We start from the raw sequence: 19,650 nt of genomic DNA, 5'->3' as shown, positions 1-19,650 counted from the left end.
GGGGAGAAGTGCGATTTCTCGGCCAGCAACTGCAAACTCTCCGAAGCGGTTAACAGAGAGTGGCGCCGTCCACCCACGAGAGCGAAATAGCGAAATTGCTATGCCGAGAACGTGCGATTTCAGAATACTGCATTTCCTGAAAACAGGGGGTTTTTTCTCCGCAGGAAAGAATCCACATCTCTCGACTTTCTGTAACGTCCTCTCTGAAAGCACAACGTGTGTCGCTCCTGGAACTTCTAGCTGCCTTATTAGAGGGGCTTTTCCCTTCCACTCTGTTCTTCACAGAATGCTGAAGTGTAGCATCGGAAAAACAGAGAAAAACGAAATGTCCCTAGGAATAAACGGAAAGGCATAAGAATGAGAGAGAAGCGTAGTGCAGAATGCATGGACACAAGGAGAAGACAAGAACCGCTCCTTTGCGATGTGCGCAGAAGAAGCCGCTCGTCCGAGAAAAGCAGCCGGCTGAAGTCGCTCTTTCTCGGCATGCGAGAGAGACGAGACCGCTGCTGAAGGCACACAGCGGCATTCGGGGAGAACCGCGATTTCTCGACCAGCAACTGCAAACTCTCCGAAGCGGTTCAACGCGAGAGCCGATTTAGACTTGCGTGAGCGAAATAACGGAAGTGTGATGCCAAGAACGTGTGAATTCTGCATACTGCATTGCCTGAAAACAGGGGGTTTTTTCTCCGCAGGAAAGAATCCACATCTCTCGACTTTCTGTAACGTCCTCTCTGAAAGCACAACGTGTGTCGCTCCTGGAACTTCTAGCTGCCTTATTAGAGGGGCTTTTCCCTTCCACTCTGTTCTTCACAGAATGCTGAAGTGTAGCATCGGAAAAACAGAGAAAAACGAAATGTCCCTAGGAATAAACGGAAAGGCATAAGAATGAGAGAGAAGCGTAGTGCAGAATGCATGGACACAAGGAGAAGACAAGAACCGCTCCTTTGCGATGTGCGCAGAAGAAGCCGCTCGTCCGAGAAAAGCAGCCGGCTGAAGTCGCTCTTTCTCGGCATGCGAGAGAGACGAGACCGCTGCTGAAGGCACACAGCGGCATTCGGGGAGAAGGGCGATTTAACGGCCAGCAACTGCAAACTCTCCGTAGCGGTTAACAGAGAGTGGCGCCGTCCACCCACGAGAGCGAAATAGCGAAATTGCTATGCCGAGAACGTGCGATTTCAGAATACTGCATTTCCTGAAAACAGGGGGTTTTTTCTCCGCAGGAAAGAATCCACATCTCTCGACTTTCTGTAACGTCCTCTCTGAAAGCACAACGTGTGTCGCTCCTGGAACTTCTAGCTGCCTTATTAGAGGGGCTTTTCCCTTCCACTCTGTTCTTCACTGAATGCTGAAGTGTAGCATCGGAAAAACAGAGAAAAACGAAATGTCCCTAGGAATAAACGGAAAGGCATAAGAATGAGAGAGAAGCGTAGTGCAGAATGCATGGACACAAGGAGAAGACAAGAACCGCTCCTTTGCGATGTGCGCAGAAGAAGCCGCTCGTCCGAGAAAAGCAGCCGGCTGAAGTCGCTCTTTCTCGGCATGCGAGAGAGACGAGACCGCTGCTGAAGGCACACAGCGGCATTCGGGGAGAAGTGCGATTTCTCGGCCAGCAACTGCAAACTCTCCGAAGCGGTTAACAGAGAGTGGCGCCGTCCACCCACGAGAGCGAAATAGCGAAATTGCTATGCCGAGAACGTGCGATTTCAGAATACTGCATTTCCTGAAAACAGGGGGTTTTTTCTCCGCAGGAAAGAATCCACATCTCTCGACTTTCTGTAACGTCCTCTCTGAAAGCACAACGTGTGTCGCTCCTGGAACTTCTAGCTGCCTTATTAGAGGGGCTTTTCCCTTCCACTCTGTTCTTCACAGAATGCTGAAGTGTAGCATCGGAAAAACAGAGAAAAACGAAATGTCCCTAGGAATAAACGGAAAGGCATAAGAATGAGAGAGAAGCGTAGTGCAGAATGCATGGACACAAGGAGAAGACAAGAACCGCTCCTTTGCGATGTGCGCAGAAGAAGCCGCTCGTCCGAGAAAAGCAGCCGGCTGAAGTCGCTCTTTCTCGGCATGCGAGAGAGACGAGACCGCTGCTGAAGGCACACAGCGGCATTCGGGGAGAAGTGCGATTTCTCGGCCAGCAACTGCAAACTCTCCGAAGCGGTTAACAGAGAGTGGCGCCGTCCACCCACGAGAGCGAAATAGCGAAATTGCTATGCCGAGAACGTGCGATTTCAGAATACTGCATTTCCTGAAAACAGGGGGTTTTTTCTCCGCAGGAAAGAATCCACATCTCTCGACTTTCTGTAACGTCCTCTCTGAAAGCACAACGTGTGTCGCTCCTGGAACTTCTAGCTGCCTTATTAGAGGGGCTTTTCCCTTCCACTCTGTTCTTCACAGAATGCTGAAGTGTAGCATCGGAAAAACAGAGAAAAACGAAATGTCCCTAGGAATAAACGGAAAGGCATAAGAATGAGAGAGAAGCGTAGTGCAGAATGCATGGACACAAGGAGAAGACAAGAACCGCTCCTTTGCGATGTGCGCAGAAGAAGCCGCTCGTCCGAGAAAAGCAGCCGGCTGAAGTCGCTCTTTCTCGGCATGCGAGAGAGACGAGACCGCTGCTGAAGGCACACAGCGGCATTCGGGGAGAACCGCGATTTCTCGACCAGCAACTGCAAACTCTCCGAAGCGGTTCAACGCGAGAGCCGATTTAGACGTGCGTGAGCGAAATAACGGAACTGTGATGCCAAGAACGTGTGAATTCTGCATACTGCATTGCCTGAAAACAGGGGTTTTTTTCTCCGCAGGAAAGAATCCACATCTCTCGACTTTCTGTAACGTCCTCTCTGAAAGCACAACGTGTGTCGCTCCTGGAACTTCTAGCTGCCTTATTAGAGGGGCTTTTCCCTTCCACTCTGTTCTTCACTGAATGCTGAAGTGTAGCATCGGAAAAACAGAGAAAAACGAAATGTCCCTAGGAATAAACGGAAAGGCATAAGAATGAGAGAGAAGCGTAGTGCAGAATGCATGGACACAAGGAGAAGACAAGAACCGCTCCTTTGCGATGTGCGCAGAAGAAGCCGCTCGTCCGAGAAAAGCAGCCGGCTGAAGTCGCTCTTTCTCGGCATGCGAGAGAGACGAGACCGCTGCTGAAGGCACACAGCGGCATTCGGGGAGAAGGGCGATTTAACGGCCAGCAACTGCAAACTCTCCGAAGCGGTTAACAGAGAGTGGCGCCGTCCACCCACGAGAGCGAAATAGCGAAATTGCTATGCCGAGAACGTGCGATTTCAGAATACTGCATTTCCTGAAAACAGGGGGTTTTTTCTCCGCAGGAAAGAATCCACATCTCTCGACTTTCTGTAACGTCCTCTCTGAAAGCACAACGTGTGTCGCTCCTGGAACTTCTAGCTGCCTTATTAGAGGGGCTTTTCCCTTCCACTCTGTTCTTCACAGAATGCTGAAGTGTAGCATCGGAAAAACAGAGAAAAACGAAATGTCCCTAGGAATAAACGGAAAGGCATAAGAATGAGAGAGAAGCGTAGTGCAGAATGCATGGACACAAGGAGAAGACAAGAACCGCTCCTTTGCGATGTGCGCAGAAGAAGCCGCTCGTCCGAGAAAAGCAGCCGGCTGAAGTCGCTCTTTCTCGGCATGCGAGAGAGACGAGACCGCTGCTGAAGGCACACAGCGGCATTCGGGGAGAACCGCGATTTCTCGACCAGCAACTGCAAACTCTCCGAAGCGGTTCAACGCGAGAGCCGATTTAGACTTGCGTGAGCGAAATAACGGAAGTGTGATGCCAAGAACGTGTGAATTCTGCATACTGCATTGCCTGAAAACAGGGGGTTTTTTCTCCGCAGGAAAGAATCCACATCTCTCGACTTTCTGTAACGTCCTCTCTGAAAGCACAACGTGTGTCGCTCCTGGAACTTCTAGCTGCCTTATTAGAGGGGCTTTTCCCTTCCACTCTGTTCGTCACAGAATGCTGAAGTGTAGCATCGGAAAAACAGAGAAAAACGAAATGTCCCTAGGAATAAACGGAAAGGCATAAGAATGAGAGAGAAGCGTAGTGCAGAATGCATGGACACAAGGAGAAGACAAGAACCGCTCCTTTGCGATGTGCGCAGAAGAAGCCGCTCGTCCGAGAAAAGCAGCCGGCTGAAGTCGCTCTTTCTCGGCATGCGAGAGAGACGAGACCGCTGCTGAAGGCACACAGCGGCATTCGGGGAGAAGGGCGATTTAACGGCCAGCAACTGCAAACTCTCCGTAGCGGTTAACAGACAGTGGCGCCGTCCACCCACGAGAGCGAAATAGCGAAATTGCTATGCCGAGAACGTGCGATTTCAGAATACTGCATTTCCTGAAAACAGGGGGTTTTTTCTCCGCAGGAAAGAATCCACATCTCTCGACTTTCTGTAACGTCCTCTCTGAAAGCACAACGTGTGTCGCTCCTGGAACTTCTAGCTGCCTTATTAGAGGGGCTTTTCCCTTCCACTCTGTTCTTCACTGAATGCTGAAGTGTAGCATCGGAAAAACAGAGAAAAACGAAATGTCCCTAGGAATAAACGGAAAGGCATAAGAATGAGAGAGAAGCGTAGTGCAGAATGCATGGACACAAGGAGAAGACAAGAACCGCTCCTTTGCGATGTGCGCAGAAGAAGCCGCTCGTCCGAGAAAAGCATCCGGCTGAAGTCGCTCTTTCTCGGCATGCGAGAGAGACGAGACCGCTGCTGAAGGCACACAGCGGCATTCGGGGAGAAGTGCGATTTCTCGGCCAGCAACTGCAAACTCTCCGAAGCGGTTAACAGAGAGTGGCGCCGTCCACCCACGAGAGCGAAATAGCGAAATTGCTATGCCGAGAACGTGCGATTTCAGAATACTGCATTTCCTGAAAACAGGGGGTTTTTTCTCCGCAGGAAAGAATCCACATCTCTCGACTTTCTGTAACGTCCTCTCTGAAAGCACAACGTGTGTCGCTCCTGGAACTTCTAGCTGCCTTATTAGAGGGGCTTTTCCCTTCCACTCTGTTCTTCACAGAATGCTGAAGTGTAGCATCGGAAAAACAGAGAAAAACGAAATGTCCCTAGGAATAAACGGAAAGGCATAAGAATGAGAGAGAAGCGTAGTGCAGAATGCATGGACACAAGGAGAAGACAAGAACCGCTCCTTTGCGATGTGCGCAGAAGAAGCCGCTCGTCCGAGAAAAGCAGCCGGCTGAAGTCGCTCTTTCTCGGCATGCGAGAGAGACGAGACCGCTGCTGAAGGCACACAGCGGCATTCGGGGAGAACCGCGATTTCTCGGCCAGCAACTGCAAACTCTCCGAAGCGGTTCAACGCGAGAGCCGATTTAGACTTGCGTGAGCGAAATAACGGAAGTGTGATGCCAAGAACGTGTGAATTCTGCATACTGCATTGCCTGAAAACAGGGGGTTTTTTCTCCGCAGGAAAGAATCCACATCTCTCGACTTTCTGTAACGTCCTCTCTGAAAGCACAACGTGTGTCGCTCCTGGAACTTCTAGCTGCCTTATTAGAGGGGCTTTTCCCTTCCACTCTGTTCGTCACAGAATGCTGAAGTGTAGCATCGGAAAAACAGAGAAAAACGAAATGTCCCTAGGAATAAACGGAAAGGCATAAGAATGAGAGAGAAGCGTAGTGCAGAATGCATGGACACAAGGAGAAGACAAGAACCGCTCCTTTGCGATGTGCGCAGAAGAAGCCGCTCGTCCGAGAAAAGCAGCCGGCTGAAGTCGCTCTTTCTCGGCATGCGAGAGAGACGAGACCGCTGCTGAAGGCACACAGCGGCATTCGGGGAGAAGGGCGATTTAACGGCCAGCAACTGCAAACTCTCCGTAGCGGTTAACAGACAGTGGCGCCGTCCACCCACGAGAGCGAAATAGCGAAATTGCTATGCCGAGAACGTGCGATTTCAGAATACTGCATTTCCTGAAAACAGGGGGTTTTTTCTCCGCAGGAAAGAATCCACATCTCTCGACTTTCTGTAACGTCCTCTCTGAAAGCACAACGTGTGTCGCTCCTGGAACTTCTAGCTGCCTTATTAGAGGGGCTTTTCCCTTCCACTCTGTTCTTCACTGAATGCTGAAGTGTAGCATCGGAAAAACAGAGAAAAACGAAATGTCCCTAGGAATAAACGGAAAGGCATAAGAATGAGAGAGAAGCGTAGTGCAGAATGCATGGACACAAGGAGAAGACAAGAACCGCTCCTTTGCGATGTGCGCAGAAGAAGCCGCTCGTCCGAGAAAAGCATCCGGCTGAAGTCGCTCTTTCTCGGCATGCGAGAGAGACGAGACCGCTGCTGAAGGCACACAGCGGCATTCGGGGAGAAGTGCGATTTCTCGGCCAGCAACTGCAAACTCTCCGAAGCGGTTAACAGAGAGTGGCGCCGTCCACCCACGAGAGCGAAATAGCGAAATTGCTATGCCGAGAACGTGCGATTTCAGAATACTGCATTTCCTGAAAACAGGGGGTTTTTTCTCCGCAGGAAAGAATCCACATCTCTCGACTTTCTGTAACGTCCTCTCTGAAAGCACAACGTGTGTCGCTCCTGGAACTTCTAGCTGCCTTATTAGAGGGGCTTTTCCCTTCCACTCTGTTCTTCACAGAATGCTGAAGTGTAGCATCGGAAAAACAGAGAAAAACGAAATGTCCCTAGGAATAAACGGAAAGGCATAAGAATGAGAGAGAAGCGTAGTGCAGAATGCATGGACACAAGGAGAAGACAAGAACCGCTCCTTTGCGATGTGCGCAGAAGAAGCCGCTCGTCCGAGAAAAGCAGCCGGCTGAAGTCGCTCTTTCTCGGCATGCGAGAGAGACGAGACCGCTGCTGAAGGCACACAGCGGCATTCGGGGAGAAGTGCGATTTCTCGGCCAGCAACTGCAAACTCTCCGAAGCGGTTAACAGAGAGTGGCGCCGTCCACCCACGAGAGCGAAATAGCGAAATTGCTATGCCGAGAACGTGCGATTTCAGAATACTGCATTTCCTGAAAACAGGGGTTTTTTTCTCCGCAGGAAAGAATCCACATCTCTCGACTTTCTGTAACGTCCTCTCTGAAAGCACAACGTGTGTCGCTCCTGGAACTTCTAGCTGCCTTATTAGAGGGGCTTTTCCCTTCCACTCTGTTCTTCACAGAATGCTGAAGTGTAGCATCGGAAAAACAGAGAAAAACGAAATGTCCCTAGGAATAAACGGAAAGGCATAAGAATGAGAGAGAAGCGTAGTGCAGAATGCATGGACACAAGGAGAAGACAAGAACCGCTCCTTTGCGATGTGCGCAGAAGAAGCCGCTCGTCCGAGAAAAGCAGCCGGCTGAAGTCGCTCTTTCTCGGCATGCGAGAGAGACGAGACCGCTGCTGAAGGCACACAGCGGCATTCGGGGAGAAGTGCGATTTCTCGGCCAGCAACTGCAAACTCTCCGAAGCGGTTAACAGAGAGTGGCGCCGTCCACCCACGAGAGCGAAATAGCGAAATTGCTATGCCGAGAACGTGCGATTTCAGAATACTGCATTTCCTGAAAACGGGGTTTTTTCTCCGCAGGAAAGAATCCACATCTCTCGACTTTCTGTAACGTCCTCTCTGAAAGCACAACGTGTGTCGCTCCTGGAACTTCTAGCTGCCTTATTAGAGGGGCTTTTCCCTTCCACTCTGTTCTTCACAGAATGCTGAAGTGTAGCATCGGAAAAACAGAGAAAAACGAAATGTCCCTAGGAATAAACGGAAAGGCATAAGAATGAGAGAGAAGCGTAGTGCAGAATGCATGGACACAAGGAGAAGACAAGAACCGCTCCTTTGCGATGTGCGCAGAAGAAGCCGCTCGTCCGAGAAAAGCAGCCGGCTGAAGTCGCTCTTTCTCGGCATGCGAGAGAGACGAGACCGCTGCTGAAGGCACACAGCGGCATTCGGGGAGAAGTGCGATTTCTCGGCCAGCAACTGCAAACTCTCCGAAGCGGTTAACAGAGAGTGGCGCCGTCCACCCACGAGAGCGAAATAGCGAAATTGCTATGCCGAGAACGTGCGATTTCAGAATACTGCATTTCCTGAAAACAGGGGGTTTTTTCTCCGCAGGAAAGAATCCACATCTCTCGACTTTCTGTAACGTCCTCTCTGAAAGCACAACGTGTGTCGCTCCTGGAACTTCTAGCTGCCTTATTAGAGGGGCTTTTCCCTTCCACTCTGTTCTTCACAGAATGCTGAAGTGTAGCATCGGAAAAACAGAGAAAAACGAAATGTCCCTAGGAATAAACGGAAAGGCATAAGAATGAGAGAGAAGCGTAGTGCAGAATGCATGGACACAAGGAGAAGACAGAACCGCTCCTTTGCGATGTGCGCAGAAGAAGCCGCTCGTCCGAGAAAAGCAGCCGGCTGAAGTCGCTCTTTCTCGGCATGCGAGAGAGACGAGACCGCTGCTGAAGGCACACAGCGGCATTCGGGGAGAACCGCGATTTCTCGGCCAGCAACTGCAAACTCTCCGAAGCGGTTAACAGAGAGTGGCGCCGTCCACCCACGAGAGCGAAATAGCGAAATTGCTATGCCGAGAACGTGCGATTTCAGAATACTGCATTGCCTGAAAACAGGGGGTTTTTTCTCCGCAGGAAAGAATCCACATCTCTCGACTTTCTGTAACGTCCTCTCTGAAAGCACAACGTGTGTCGCTCCTGGAACTTCTAGCTGCCTTATTAGAGGGGCTTTTCCCTTCCACTCTGTTCTTCACAGAATGCTGAAGTGTAGCATCGGAAAAACAGAGAAAAACGAAATGTCCCTAGGAATAAACGGAAAGGCATAAGAATGAGAGAGAAGCGTAGTGCAGAATGCATGGACACAAGGAGAAGACAAGAACCGCTCCTTTGCGATGTGCGCAGAAGAAGCCGCTCGTCCGAGAAAAGCAGCCGGCTGAAGTCGCTCTTTCTCGGCATGCGAGAGAGACGAGACCGCTGCTGAAGGCACACAGCGGCATTCGGGGAGAACCGCGATTTCTCGACCAGCAACTGCAAACTCTCCGAAGCGGTTCAACGCGAGAGCCGATTTAGACTTGCGTGAGCGAAATAACGGAAGTGTGATGCCAAGAACGTGTGAATTCTGCATACTGCATTGCCTGAAAACAGGGGGTTTTTTCTCCGCAGGAAAGAATCCACATCTCTCGACTTTCTGTAACGTCCTCTCTGAAAGCACAACGTGTGTCGCTCCTGGAACTTCTAGCTGCCTTATTAGAGGGGCTTTTCCCTTCCACTCTGTTCGTCACAGAATGCTGAAGTGTAGCATCGGAAAAACAGAGAAAAACGAAATGTCCCTAGGAATAAACGGAAAGGCATAAGAATGAGAGAGAAGCGTAGTGCAGAATGCATGGACACAAGGAGAAGACAGAACCGCTCCTTTGCGATGTGCGCAGAAGAAGCCGCTCGTCCGAGAAAAGCAGCCGGCTGAAGTCGCTCTTTCTCGGCATGCGAGAGAGACGAGACCGCTGCTGAAGGCACACAGCGGCATTCGGGGAGAAGTGCGATTTCTCGGCCAGCAACTGCAAACTCTCCGAAGCGGTTAACAGAGAGTGGCGCCGTCCACCCACGAGAGCGAAATAGCGAAATTGCTATGCCGAGAACGTGCGATTTCAGAATACTGCATTTCCTGAAAACAGGGGGTTTTTTCTCCGCAGGAAAGAATCCACATCTCTCGACTTTCTGTAACGTCCTCTCTGAAAGCACAACGTGTGTCGCTCCTGGAACTTCTAGCTGCCTTATTAGAGGGGCTTTTCCCTTCCACTCTGTTCTTCACAGAATGCTGAAGTGTAGCATCGGAAAAACAGAGAAAAACGAAATGTCCCTAGGAATAAACGGAAAGGCATAAGAATGAGAGAGAAGCGTAGTGCAGAATGCATGGACACAAGGAGAAGACAAGAACCGCTCCTTTACGATGTGCGCAGAAGAAGCCGCTCGTCCGAGAAAAGCAGCCGGCTGAAGTCGCTCTTTCTCGGCATGCGAGAGAGACGAGACCGCTGCTGAAGGCACACAGCGGCATTCGGGGAGAACCGCGATTTCTCGACCAGCAACTGCAAACTCTCCGAAGCGGTTCAACGCGAGAGCCGATTTAGACTTGCGTGAGCGAAATAACGGAAGTGTGATGCCAAGAACGTGTGAATTCTGCATACTGCATTGCCTGAAAACAGGGGGTTTTTTCTCCGCAGGAAAGAATCCACATCTCTCGACTTTCTGTAACGTCCTCTCTGAAAGCACAACGTGTGTCGCTCCTGGAACTTCTAGCTGCCTTATTAGAGGGGCTTTTCCCTTCCACTCTGTTCGTCACAGAATGCTGAAGTGTAGCATCGGAAAAACAGAGAAAAACGAAATGTCCCTAGGAATAAACGGAAAGGCATAAGAATGAGAGAGAAGCGTAGTGCAGAATGCATGGACACAAGGAGAAGACAAGAACCGCTCCTTTGCGATGTGCGCAGAAGAAGCCGCTCGTCCGAGAAAAGCAGCCGGCTGAAGTCGCTCTTTCTCGGCATGCGAGAGAGACGAGACCGCTGCTGAAGGCACACAGCGGCATTCGGGGAGAAGGGCGATTTAACGGCCAGCAACTGCAAACTCTCCGAAGCGGTTAACAGAGAGTGGCGCCGTCCACCCACGAGAGCGAAATAGCGAAATTGCTATGCCGAGAACGTGCGATTTCAGAATACTGCATTTCCTGAAAACAGGGGGTTTTTTCTCCGCAGGAAAGAATCCACATCTCTCGACTTTCTGTAACGTCCTCTCTGAAAGCACAACGTGTGTCGCTCCTGGAACTTCTAGCTGCCTTATTAGAGGGGCTTTTCCCTTCCACTCTGTTCTTCACTGAATGCTGAAGTGTAGCATCGGAAAAACAGAGAAAAACGAAATGTCCCTAGGAATAAACGGAAAGGCATAAGAATGAGAGAGAAGCGTAGTGCAGAATGCATGGACACAAGGAGAAGACAAGAACCGCTCCTTTGCGATGTGCGCAGAAGAAGCCGCTCGTCCGAGAAAAGCAGCCGGCTGAAGTCGCTCTTTCTCGGCATGCGAGAGAGACGAGACCGCTGCTGAAGGCACACAGCGGCATTCGGGGAGAAGTGCGATTTCTCGGCCAGCAACTGCAAACTCTCCGAAGCGGTTAACAGAGAGTGGCGCCGTCCACCCACGAGAGCGAAATAGCGAAATTGCTATGCCGAGAACGTGCGATTTCAGAATACTGCATTTCCTGAAAACAGGGGGTTTTTTCTCCGCAGGAAAGAATCCACATCTCTCGACTTTCTGTAACGTCCTCTCTGAAAGCACAACGTGTGTCGCTCCTGGAACTTCTAGCTGCCTTATTAGAGGGGCTTTTCCCTTCCACTCTGTTCTTCACAGAATGCTGAAGTGTAGCATCGGAAAAACAGAGAAAAACGAAATGTCCCTAGGAATAAACGGAAAGGCATAAGAATGAGAGAGAAGCGTAGTGCAGAATGCATGGACACAAGGAGAAGACAAGAACCCCTCCTTTGCGATGTGCGCAGAAGAAGCCGCTCGTCCGAGAAAAGCATCCGGCTGAAGTCGCTCTTCCTCGGCATGCGAGAGAGACGAGACCGCTGCTGAAGGCACACAGCGGCATTCGGGGAGAACCGCGATTTCTCGACCAGCAACTGCAAACTCTCCGAAGCGGTTCAACGCGAGAGCCGATTTAGACGTGCGTGAGCGAAATAACGGAACTGTGATGCCAAGAACGTGTGAATTCTGCATACTGCATTGCCTGAAAACAGGGGGTTTTTTCTCCGCAGGAAAGAATCCACATCTCTCGACTTTCTGTAACGTCCTCTCTGAAAGCACAACGTGTGTCGCTCCTGGAACTTCTAGCTGCCTTATTAGAGGGGCTTTTCCCTTCCACTCTGTTCTTCACTGAATGCTGAAGTGTAGCATCGGAAAAACAGAGAAAAACGAAATGTCCCTAGGAATAAACGGAAAGGCATAAGAATGAGAGAGAAGCGTAGTGCAGAATGCATGGACACAAGGAGAAGACAAGAACCCCTCCTTTGCGATGTGCGCAGAAGAAGCCGCTCGTCCGAGAAAAGCATCCGGCTGAAGTCGCTCTTTCTCGGCATGCGAGAGAGACGAGACCGCTGCTGAAGGCACACAGCGGCATTTGGGGAGAAGTGCGATTTCTCGGCCAGCAACTGCAAACTCTCCGAAGCGGTTAACAGAGAGTGGCGCCGTCCACCCACGAGAGCGAAATAGCGAAATTGCTATGCCGAGAACGTGCGATTTCAGAATACTGCATTTCCTGAAAACAGGGGGTTTTTTCTCCGCAGGAAAGAATCCACATCTCTCGACTTTCTGTAACGTCCTCTCTGAAAGCACAACGTGTGTCGCTCCTGGAACTTCTAGCTGCCTTATTAGAGGGGCTTTTCCCTTCCACTCTGTTCTTCACAGAATGCTGAAGTGTAGCATCGGAAAAACAGAGAAAAACGAAATGTCCCTAGGAATAAACGGAAAGGCATAAGAATGAGAGAGAAGCGTAGTGCAGAATGCATGGACACAAGGAGAAGACAAGAACCGCTCCTTTGCGATGTGCGCAGAAGAAGCCGCTCGTCCGAGAAAAGCAGCCGGCTGAAGTCGCTCTTTCTCGGCATGCGAGAGAGACGAGACCGCTGCTGAAGGCACACAGCGGCATTCGGGGAGAAGTGCGATTTCTCGGCCAGCAACTGCAAACTCTCCGAAGCGGTTAACAGAGAGTGGCGCCGTCCACCCACGAGAGCGAAATAGCGAAATTGCTATGCCGAGAACGTGCGATTTCAGAATACTGCATTTCCTGAAAACAGGGGGTTTATTCTCCGCAGGAAAGAATCCACATCTCTCGACTTTCTGTAACGTCCTCTCTGAAAGCACAACGTGTGTCGCTCCTGGAACTTCTAGCTGCCTTATTAGAGGGGCTTTTCCCTTCCACTCTGTTCTTCACAGAATGCTGAAGTGTAGCATCGGAAAAACAGAGAAAAACGAAATGTCCCTAGGAATAAACGGAAAGGCATAAGAATGAGAGAGAAGCGTAGTGCAGAATGCATGGACACAAGGAGAAGACAAGAACCCCTCCTTTGCGATGTGCGCAGAAGAAGCCGCTCGTCCGAGAAAAGCATCCGGCTGAAGTCGCTCTTTCTCGGCATGCGAGAGAGACGAGACCGCTGCTGAAGGCACACAGCGGCATTCGGGGAGAAGTGCGATTTCTCGGCCAGCAACTGCAAACTCTCCGAAGCGGTTAACAGAGAGTGGCGCCGTCCACCCACGAGAGCGAAATAGCGAAATTGCTATGCCGAGAACGTGCGATTTCAGAATACTGCATTTCCTGAAAACAGGGGGTTTTTTCTCCGCAGGAAAGAATCCACATCTCTCGACTTTCTGTAACGTCCTCTCTGAAAGCACAACGTGTGTCGCTCCTGGAACTTCTAGCTGCCTTATTAGAGGGGCTTTTCCCTTCCACTCTGTTCTTCACAGAATGCTGAAGTGTAGCATCGGAAAAACAGAGAAAAACGAAATGTCCCTAGGAATAAACGGAAAGGCATAAGAATGAGAGAGAAGCGTAGTGCAGAATGCATGGACACAAGGAGAAGACAAGAACCCCTCCTTTGCGATGTGCGCAGAAGAAGCCGCTCGTCCGAGAAAAGCAGCCGGCTGAAGTCGCTCTTTCTCGGCATGCGAGAGAGACGAGACCGCTGCTGAAGGCACACAGCGGCATTCGGGGAGAAGTGCGATTTCTCGGCCAGCAACTGCAAACTCTCCGAAGCGGTTAACAGAGAGTGGCGCCGTCCACCCACGAGAGCGAAATAGCGAAATTGCTATGCCGAGAACGTGCGATTTCAGAATACTGCATTTCCTGAAAACAGGGGGTTTTTTCTCCGCAGGAAAGAATCCACATCTCTCGACTTTCTGTAACGTCCTCTCTGAAAGCACAACGTGTGTCGCTCCTGGAACTTCTAGCTGCCTTATTAGAGGGGCTTTTCCCTTCCACTCTGTTCTTCACAGAATGCTGAAGTGTAGCATCGGAAAAACAGAGAAAAACGAAATGTCCCTAGGAATAAACGGAAAGGCATAAGAATGAGAGAGAAGCGTAGTGCAGAATGCATGGACACAAGGAGAAGACAAGAACCGCTCCTTTGCGATGTGCGCAGAAGAAGCCGCTCGTCCGAGAAAAGCAGCCGGCTGAAGTCGCTCTTTCTCGGCATGCGAGAGAGACGAGACCGCTGCTGAAGGCACACAGCGGCATTCGGGGAGAAGTGCGATTTCTCGGCCAGCAACTGCAAACTCTCCGAAGCGGTTAACAGAGAGTGGCGCCGTCCACCCACGAGAGCGAAATAGCGAAATTGCTATGCCGAGAACGTGCGATTTCAGAATACTGCATTTCCTGAAAACAGGGGGTTTTTTCTCCGCAGGAAAGAATCCACATCTCTCGACTTTCTGTAACGTCCTCTCTGAAAGCACAACGTGTGTCGCTCCTGGAACTTCTAGCTGCCTTATTAGAGGGGCTTTTCCCTTCCACTCTGTTCTTCACAGAATGCTGAAGTGTAGCATCGGAAAAACAGAGAAAAACGAAATGTCCCTAGGAATAAACGGAAAGGCATAAGAATGAGAGAGAAGCGTAGTGCAGAATGCATGGACACAAGGAGAAGACAAGAACCGCTCCTTTGCGATGTGCGCAGAAGAAGCCGCTCGTCCGAGAAAAGCAGCCGGCTGAAGTCGCTCTTTCTCGGCATGCGAGAGAGACGAGACCGCTGCTGAAGGCACACAGCGGCATTCGGGGAGAAGTGCGATTTCTCGGCCAGCAACTGCAAACTCTCCGAAGCGGTTAACAGAGAGTGGTGCCGTCCACCCACGAGAGCGAAATAGCGAAATTGCTATGCCGAGAACGTGCGATTTCAGAATACTGCATTTCCTGAAAACAGGGGGTTTTTTCTCCGCAGGAAAGAATCCACATCTCTCGACTTTCTGTAACGTCCTCTCTGAAAGCACAACGTGTGTCGCTCCTGGAACTTCTAGCTGCCTTATTAGAGGGGCTTTTCCCTTCCACTCTGTTCTTCACAGAATGCTGAAGTGTAGCATCGGAAAAACAGAGAAAAACGAAATGTCCCTAGGAATAAACGGAAAGGCATAAGAATGAGAGAGAAGCGTAGTGCAGAATGCATGGACACAAGGAGAAGACAAGAACCCCTCCTTTGCGATGTGCGCAGAAGAAGCCGCTCGTCCGAGAAAAGCATCCGGCTGAAGTCGCTCTTCCTCGGCATGCGAGAGAGACGAGACCGCTGCTGAAGGCACACAGCGGCATTCGGGGAGAACCGCGATTTCTCGACCAGCAACTGCAAACTCTCCGAAGCGGTTCAACGCGAGAGCCGATTTAGACGTGCGTGAGCGAAATAACGGAACTGTGATGCCAAGAACGTGTGAATTCTGCATACTGCATTGCCTGAAAACAGGGGGTTTTTTCTCCGCAGGAAAGAATCCACATCTCTCGACTTTCTGTAACGTCCTCTCTGAAAGCACAACGTGTGTCGCTCCTGGAACTTCTAGCTGCCTTATTAGAGGGGCTTTTCCCTTCCACTCTGTTCTTCACTGAATGCTGAAGTGTAGCATCGGAAAAACAGAGAAAAACGAAATGTCCCTAGGAATAAACGGAAAGGCATAAGAATGAGAGAGAAGCGTAGTGCAGAATGCATGGACACAAGGAGAAGACAAGAACCCCTCCTTTGCGATGTGCGCAGAAGAAGCCGCTCGTCCGAGAAAAGCAGCCGGCTGAAGTCGCTCTTTCTCGGCATGCGAGAGAGACGAGACCGCTGCTGAAGGCACACAGCGGCATTCGGGGAGAAGTGCGATTTCTCGGCCAGCAACTGCAAACTCTCCGAAGCGGTTAACAGAGAGTGGCGCCGTCCACCCACGAGAGCGAAATAGCGAAATTGCTATGCCGAGAACGTGCGATTTCAGAATACTGCATTTCCTGAAAACAGGGGGTTTTTTCTCCGCAGGAAAGAATCCACATCTCTCGACTTTCTGTAACGTCCTCTCTGAAAGCACAACGTGTGTCGCTCCTGGAACTTCTAGCTGCCTTATTAGAGGGGCTTTTCCCTTCCACTCTGTTCTTCACAGAATGCTGAAGTGTAGCATCGGAAAAACAGAGAAAAACGAAATGTCCCTAGGAATAAACGGAAAGGCATAAGAATGAGAGAGAAGCGTAGTGCAGAATGCATGGACACAAGGAGAAGACAAGAACCGCTCCTTTGCGATGTGCGCAGAAGAAGCCGCTCGTCCGAGAAAAGCAGCCGGCTGAAGTCGCTCTTTCTCGGCATGCGAGAGAGACGAGACCGCTGCTGAAGGCACACAGCGGCATTCGGGGAGAAGTGCGATTTCTCGGCCAGCAACTGCAAACTCTCCGAAGCGGTTAACAGAGAGTGGCGCCGTCCACCCACGAGAGCGAAATAGCGAAATTGCTATGCCGAGAATGTGCGATTTCAGAATACTGCATTTCCTGAAAACAGGGGGTTTTTTCTCCGCAGGAAAGAATCCACATCTCTCGACTTTCTGTAACGTCCTCTCTGAAAGCACAACGTGTGTCGCTCCTGGAACTTCTAGCTGCCTTATTAGAGGGGCTTTTCCCTTCCACTCTGTTCTTCACAGAATGCTGAAGTGTAGCATCGGAAAAACAGAGAAAAACGAAATGTCCCTAGGAATAAACGGAAAGGCATAAGAATGAGAGAGAAGCGTAGTGCAGAATGCATGGACACAAGGAGAAGACAGAACCGCTCCTTTGCGATGTGCGCAGAAGAAGCCGCTCGTCCGAGAAAAGCAGCCGGCTGAAGTCGCTCTTTCTCGGCATGCGAGAGAGACGAGACCGCTGCTGAAGGCACACAGCGGCATTCGGGGAGAAGTGCAATTTCTCGGCCAGCAACTGCAAACTCTCCGAAGCGGTTAACAGAGAGTGGCGCCGTCCACCCACGAGAGCGAAATAGCGAAATTGCTATGCCGAGAACGTGCGATTTCAGAATACTGCATTTCCTGAAAACAGGGGGTTTTTTCTCCGCAGGAAAGAATCCACATCTCTCGACTTTCTGTAACGTCCTCTCTGAAAGCACAACGTGTGTCGCTCCTGGAACTTCTAGCTGCCTTATTAGAGGGGCTTTTCCCTTCCACTCTGTTCTTCACAGAATGCTGAAGTGTAGCATCGGAAAAACAGAGAAAAACGAAATGTCCCTAGGAATAAACGGAAAGGCATAAGAATGAGAGAGAAGCGTAGTGCAGAATGCATGGACACAAGGAGAAGACAAGAACCGCTCCTTTGCGATGTGCGCAGAAGAAGCCGCTCGTCCGAGAAAAGCAGCCGGCTGAAGTCGCTCTTTCTCGGCATGCGAGAGAGACGAGACCGCTGCTGAAGGCACAAAGCGGCATTCGGGGAGAACCGCGATTTCTCGACCAGCAACTGCAAACTCTCCGAAGCGGTTCAACGCGAGAGCCGATTTAGACGTGCGTGAGCGAAATAACGGAACTGTGATGCCAAGAACGTGTGAATTCTGCATACTGCATTGCCTGAAAACAGGGGGTTTTTTCTCCGCAGGAAAGAATCCACATCTCTCGACTTTCTGTAACGTCCTCTCTGAAAGCACAACGTGTGTCGCTCCTGGAACTTCTAGCTGCCTTATTAGAGGGGCTTTTCCCTTCCACTCTGTTCTTCACTGAATGCTGAAGTGTAGCATCGGAAAAACAGAGAAAAACGAAATGTCCCTAGGAATAAACGGAAAGGCATAAGAATGAGAGAGAAGCGTAGTGCAGAATGCATGGACACAAGGAGAAGACAAGAACCGCTCCTTTGCGATGTGCGCAGAAGAAGCCGCTCGTCCGAGAAAAGCAGCCGGCTGAAGTCGCTCTTTCTCGGCATGCGAGAGAGACGAGACCGCTGCTGAAGGCACACAGCGGCATTCGGGGAGAAGTGCGATTTCTCGGCCAGCAACTGCAAACTCTCCGAAGCGGTTAACAGAGAGTGGCGCCGTCCACCCACGAGAGCGAAATAGCGAAATTGCTATGCCGAGAACGTGCGATTTCAGAATACTGCATTTCCTGAAAACAGGGGGTTTTTTCTCCGCAGGAAAGAATCCACATCTCTCGACTTTCTGTAACGTCCTCTCTGAAAGCACAACGTGTGTCGCTCCTGGAACTTCTAGCTGCCTTATTAGAGGGGCTTTTCCCTTCCACTCTGTTCTTCACAGAATGCTGAAGTGTAGCATCGGAAAAACAGAGAAAAACGAAATGTCCCTAGGAATAAACGGAAAGGCATAAGAATGAGAGAGAAGCGTAGTGCAGAATGCATGGACACAAGGAGAAGACAAGAACCGCTCCTTTGCGATGTGCGCAGAAGAAGCCGCTCGTCCGAGAAAAGCAGCCGGCTGAAGTCGCTCTTTCTCGGCATGCGAGAGAGACGAGACCGCTGCTGAAGGCACACAGCGGCATTCGGGGAGAAGTGCGATTTCTCGGCCAGCAACTGCAAACTCTCCGAAGCGGTTAACAGAGAGTGGCGCCGTCCACCCACGAGAGCGAAATAGCGAAATTGCTATGCCGAGAACGTGCGATTTCAGAATACTGCATTTCCTGAAAACAGGGGGTTTTTTCTCCGCAGGAAAGAATCCACATCTCTCGACTTTCTGTAACGTCCTCTCTGAAAGCACAACGTGTGTCGCTCCTGGAACTTCTAGCTGCCTTATTAGAGGGGCTTTTCCCTTCCACTCTGTTCTTCACAGAATGCTGAAGTGTAGCATCGGAAAAACAGAGAAAAATGAAATGTCCCTAGGAATAAACGGAAAGGCATAAGAATGAGAGAGAAGCGTAGTGCAGAATGCATGGACACAAGGAGAAGACAAGAACCGCTCCTTTGCGATGTGCGCAGAAGAAGCCGCTCGTCCGAGAAAAGCAGCCGGCTGAAGTCGCTCTTTCTCGGCATGCGAGAGAGACGAGACCGCTGCTGAAGGCACACAGCGGCATTCGGGGAGAACCGCGATTTCTCGACCAGCAACTGCAAACTCTCCGAAGCGGTTCAACGCGAGAGCCGATTTAGACGTGCGTGAGCGAAATAACGGAACTGTGATGCCAAGAACGTGTGAATTCTGCATACTGCATTGCCTGAAAACAGGGGGTTTTTTCTCCGCAGGAAAGAATCCACATCTCTCGACTTTCTGTAACGTCCTCTCTGAAAGCACAACGTGTGTCGCTCCTGGAACTTCTAGCTGCCTTATTAGAGGGGCTTTTCCCTTCCACTCTGTTCTTCACAGAATGCTGAAGTGTAGCATCGGAAAAACAGAGAAAAACGAAATGTCCCTAGGAATAAACGGAAAGGCATAAGAATGAGAGAGAAGCGTAGTGCAGAATGCATGGACACAAGGAGAAGACAAGAACCGCTCCTTTGCGATGTGCGCAGAAGAAGCCGCTCGTCCGAGAAAAGCAGCCGGCTGAAGTCGCTCTTTCTCGGCATGCGAGAGAGACGAGACCGCTGCTGAAGGCACACAGCGGCATTCGGGGAGAAGTGCGATTTCTCGGCCAGCAACTGCAAACTCTCCGAAGCGGTTAACAGAGAGTGGCGCCGTCCACCCACGAGAGCGAAATAGCGAAATTGCTATGCCGAGAACGTGCGATT

The sequence above is a fragment of the Phasianus colchicus genome, chromosome 6 (genome assembly GCF_987193195.1).
Source record: "Phasianus colchicus chromosome 6, bPhaCol1.hap1.1, whole genome shotgun sequence".
Classification (NCBI taxonomy): Eukaryota; Metazoa; Chordata; class Aves; order Galliformes; family Phasianidae; genus Phasianus; species Phasianus colchicus.
The sequence above is the reverse complement of the archived record's forward strand: the minus strand, read 5'-3'. Positions refer to the sequence as shown.